This window comes from Rhipicephalus sanguineus, chromosome 7 (assembly GCF_013339695.2).
Source record: "Rhipicephalus sanguineus isolate Rsan-2018 chromosome 7, BIME_Rsan_1.4, whole genome shotgun sequence".
NCBI lineage: Eukaryota > Metazoa > Arthropoda > Arachnida > Ixodida > Ixodidae > Rhipicephalus > Rhipicephalus sanguineus.
The window spans coordinates 60,766,429-60,771,825 of record NC_051182.1 but is presented as its reverse complement, the minus strand read 5'-3'; positions in this window follow the sequence as shown (position 1 = coordinate 60,771,825).

Sequence of the window (5,397 nt, the reverse complement as noted above, 5' to 3'; positions counted from 1 at the left end):
TTATTGTAAGAGGGTCCGTGAAACAAAAATTACGTTCCGCGAAAGTACCCGTAAAGCATACTCTAATTATTACGCGATGCATGCTGAAATCATGAGCTTTCACAAAACTTTGTGCACAACTTGTAATAAGGGGCAACAAAACATCGTTTCACTCTTTCGCGAGCTGCACTGCAATTACGATTCACGCGTACTACAGCGAGAACGTTTTTTTTTTTTACAAATGTAACAGCGTACGTATCTGACGAGGTTGCTTCCGCAGCCCACTCAGCACGTACTGTATACATTGTGGACATGCATGAGGAAGATGTTCTTGATGTTCCAATAAAATCAGCGAAAATGTCCAGGCTAGAAAAGACGCGAAACACGCTCTCCGACGGGCTGAGTTTCGGAAGTTTCACGTTTGCTCTGTGTAGCGTCTGCTGGCGTGGCAGCCCGCGCATGTTGTTTCGTCGCGTGTGCGATAGATGGCGCGACGCGCGATGCTAATATGGCGATGCGCATGGAAGTCGCTGTGTTCTGGTCTATATTCGGCCTGTTGTCCAGTAGTAGTTTTTCTTGCTTTTCAAGGCCGCTTAGAATGGGCCGCATACCGACAATCTCGTTATGCGGGACATTGGCTGAAACTTGTCCTGCCTAATAGGTGGTACTTTTCTCAATTTTTTTGAAGAAAAAAGATTATCAAACTTTCTTTTTTGGGCTGCCTATTTTTGTCTTGCTTGTTTTCAGCCTTTTACCTCATGAGCATGCATATACACATCACTAGGACACTGGACAGAGAGGCATGAGTCAACACACATCCACATTGGGGATTTGAACCCAGGCAAACCGCATGTCAAGCAGACGCTGTAACCAGTACAGAGGTGAACCGGATAACGAAGTCGAAACGTCGCGGAGGATGGGCATTGTGAGCCAAGAGAAACAACGCGGCCAGGCGGAGAAAACATTCTCGTGCCAATTAAGTCATCGGCCATAGTGTCTGGTCGCAGGGGCAAACGGGAAGAGATCTCACTCGATGACCTTCATTTTCTTTTCACAATGTTGGGGTCAAGGGTAGCGCCCTTGGCATCAGCCCCGCTACCAGCAAAATTTACACTGCCGTTTGACATCGTGAACTCGAGCGACTTGCAAGCGAGCGGGTGCCTTCGCAAGCGGCAGAGGAGGTCAACAGAGCGCTTACCCGGACCTTTCCCTTTTTAATTAAAATATGCGTTTGCTTCCCACGAAACAGATTCTCACTTATGCGCGCGATCTGCCGGAATTGTTTTGAACGACGCTTTTATGAGTTACAGATTTCAGTGGCGGTGGCAGCGACGCCATATTTCGCGAAAAGCTAGGCGCCGCCTAGTAATCAGAAATGCGGGCGTACATACATGCGAGCTGCCCCGGTCACATGCGTGATTTGAATGCTCCGTTTTTCATGAAGTGCTGCTCTCTCGGCATTGTGATCCTTTATCGAGTCCCCTTGTCGCTTGAGGTTGCCACGTTTCGTTGTTGCCTGGATAGGAACGCATGTCAGTCGTTGTTGCCTGTAACAACTGAAGTGCTGCGCTGCTAAGCACGTGGGTGAAAGTCCGGTCCCTGGCTATGAGGGACAGCATGCCGTTCTCTCGCAGTAGAGTACTTAGTAATTTAAATCGTGCCCAATTTTTAAGACGAAAGAAATGCCTCACTAAAGACGAGAAGTGATCGTCGGAGGCGTTGGAGTCAACAGGAAGTTAGGCAACACACGAAGTGATGTTTGGGCTACGTAAACGTGGACGGCAGTAACAATGCTCATCAGACAACTTGCATCAATTTGTTCAATGACAATGTATGAAACAGTCTTGCAGTACACGATCCTTCTGGCCGATGAAAGCGAGCACACATCGAGCATATATTGGCCGCGAGATCGACCTATAGGTGGCAGCACGGTTGCCGCGTTAGTGTGGAGAGGCGGTCGGAGGCGCGTATACAAATGCACACAGCGGCGCTTCGTTGTGAGCGGTTTGAGCCGATTGTCGGCGAATAAAATGCGTTGATTGCAGCTTACTGGTAATACATACGCTCTTCATTGTTGAATCGATGCACGAAGATCATCCAACGTTACTATTACTAGTGAGAGAAGCGCAATCTGCCGATGAAAGGGATGCTCGCCCTGGATGACAGTCTGCGCTTACACACTGTATGACGTTTTTTGTTGTTTTCTCTGTACCTGTTTAGCTTGTGTTTTGTGTACTACGCACTGCAGTAGCACGACTGAACTACTTAAGTGTTTACTTGTTCATTTGTATACCAGCCCATATTCCTGTGCAATGAGTTCAATAGCACTGTTCACGCGAATACGCATATATACGCAGGTAAGAGTTTAGCACAGAGCTTTCATCGATTGATTACGTACACGACAATGATGCAAGAAAGGTCCCGTTATTTTATGGAGCAAGTGCCTTTCTTTTCAAACCAATAATGTCCGCTGCCTTCCATAAATTTATAACAACTCCACACAAACGCTCAAGATAATGTAAGAAGAAAGGATGAGGTTTTGCGTGAAATTATACTACATAAATGTAAGGCACGCCGTCGGGATTAATTTTGAACATCTGGGTCCTTCAAAGCGTACCTAAATCTAAGCACACGAGTGGTTCTGCATAAATTTTTCCCCAAGATAAATTGCGCGCGGCAACTCAGTTTTATCACTGCCGCGTCATTCCATTGTCTGTTTTTTTAGGGACAGTTTGAGTACCGAAGTCTCACACTTCACTTGATAGAAATGTTTCGCTGTAGCGGGGCCACAACCGCACAATAAAAGGACATCTTAAGCACAACTAAACCTCATCATGAACTGGAGTGCCGTGGTTATACACCTAACAACAACGCGAAAGTGCATGTGCCTCGTTTTTGTTTACCACCGAGTCACTGAAACGCTGCATTCACACACTATTTAATGTTCCTCATGTTTGGGACTGTGCCAAGCGCACTTTAGGGTGTGCTTGGACCATAAAGCGGCACCAACACTGAGATGATTCTGGCGAACGAAGGGTACGACACCAATACACTGCCCTCTCGGAAGTCGCACTCACTCATCTTATTACAGTGCGCATGCAGCCGAGCAAGCCCATTTGCTTCTGTACACCATGTTAGGTATACGTGCGAGAAGTTAAACTCATGCTAACATAACAAGTAAACCGACCTTTGAGAACGTGCAGGACGTACGCGCACATGCAAACACGACGTGGCTAGCAGACGACGCAGGGAGCAATCCACACTAGGCGCGCTTCAGCCAGTAGCCGCCGGGCGGCGACTCCACTCGATCTCGCGGCCAATAGGCAAGCACACTCACTCATGTAGCATGTCATTCACATTCATTTCAATGCTCAGCTTGAATAAATACGCACATGGGCGCAGCAAGATGTCAGTATGAACATGAAGGAGTACCTGAGTCTGAGAAGATGCGAGTATGAGCTGAGTGAAACCCCTATGAGTGAGTGAGTGAGTGAGTGAGTGTGTGTGTGTGTGTGTGTTTGTGTGTGTGTGTTTGTGTGTGTGTGAGACGTGAATACTATGAACATGATCGAGTACTGTTGCGCCTCATCTACCTTTCTCCAGAAATCCTATGACCTCTGCAGTTTTCGGGATCGCCATGTGAATGCACGCTCATGTGTGCGCGTGTTGAGGCCAGTTGTATGCATGCAAGCATAACTAAGCATTGCGCAATGTGCATGCAATGGTATAATGCTCCTGATTGTATTTAACAACCGATCATAATCTTCACGTTATCCCGTGCATCGGGTAACACGTCCAATCGAAAACTTTTAACACGAAAGTGTTATATGCCGGGGTCCACCACGCCTCCACTGACGTATTTCCGTCACGGATATGACGTTGCGAAATAAACACTGACAGCAAAGAAAAAACGAAGAAAGTGTTCCGTTGCGCGGAGTCGAACCTACGACCCCTCGGTCCGCAGCGCGCGGCGCGCAACCACTCGGCCACAGAGCGTACAACTTCAGCTTACTAAATGCGAGCTATTTATATACACCATTTACCATTGCTACTCGGAGCTCGGTGGCTTCAGCGTGTTCTTGTTATAACTAGCGAGATGGCGCGAAGAGCGCATAGGGCGCGCTTTAAATGTCGTCGCCCCGCGTGTTGCGATGCGAGCGCACCTCTACTGGAGGTGTCTCTCGTGCGCGCGCGCTTATTTCGTGATGGGGGCGGTTTGTACTTCTTGTGCTTCCAGTGCAAGTCTCCGTTGACGCTACAGAGAGCACGAAGGTCCCTTCGCTCGCTGCAGCGGCAGCGTTTCCGAAAGGTGCGCGCTTTCCGTTCTTCGCGTGACAATACAATTTGTTGCTATAGCATTCATTCCTTCGCCCTTGTGGTCAAACAACGTAGAATAAGCGCTCAACTATTTTCCGTGAAGACGTATTTCACTTTCGTGCTATACCGATTCCCGTGAAATGGGATCAGCCATGATTTTTTCGATAATCGCGGTGCACCAACAAGAAACCGAAATCGCCCAGCGCAAGCCGTAGCAAGGCAGTGCTGTAGCTTTCAAATTCCAGTTTTAAATGTTAGCGGCCCGTACTCGCTTTATGAGTGGATCCTTAAAAAAACATTACTCAACCATTCACATAACGATTGCGCCGCAAATACAAATGCAAACCCAGGCCAAGGCCTCGACAATTTTTATATAAAGATACAGGACTCGCTGCCCATGCATACATTGTACAGGGAGCGCGCCAAGAAAGCCCTCCACCGTTCTCCCCACTTCCACACTCTTAAAACAAAGGGAGTGCCCGGACGCCCTTTGCGAGAGTTTTGGCTTGTCCCGCTGGGCACTCCCTTTTCCGGGGTGAAACAACTCCCTCTAGACAGAGAGTGATACAACGCCTCCTCATGGAGTACAGTACTCCGCTTGCTATAGAGTGAAAGCACTCCTCTGCGGGAGTAAACCTATCCCATTGAAACAGATCCTTTCACTCTCTCGGGGAGAGTTCGATTCCGTTAACACACTCCTTCAGGGGGAGTTTCAGATCTGCTCATATAGTGAGTGCAGTTTTTAAATTTCCCTTCAGAGCAAGTTCAAGGCTATGTTTGACACAGTTTGATTTGTCTGCGTCTGCAACGTGGGTTGCAAAATGGTGCACTGTAATTTCACCCCACATTGATGAACGAAAAAATTTTGCTTTACAGAACAAAATGGATTATGATTTCTGAGCCCGACAAATAAATGTTTTTACTTTATAGTCATAGCACAGCTTGCACATTACCATGGTGTTCTGTTTGTGTTGGGACATAACATGCTTAATTAAACAGTGACAGAAATGAACACGTAGGCAACTTTTATTTTTCACACACGATTTCTTTTCGTGTTTTCATATTTCACGCATGACTTCTGTGGCTGCCCGAAACACACTC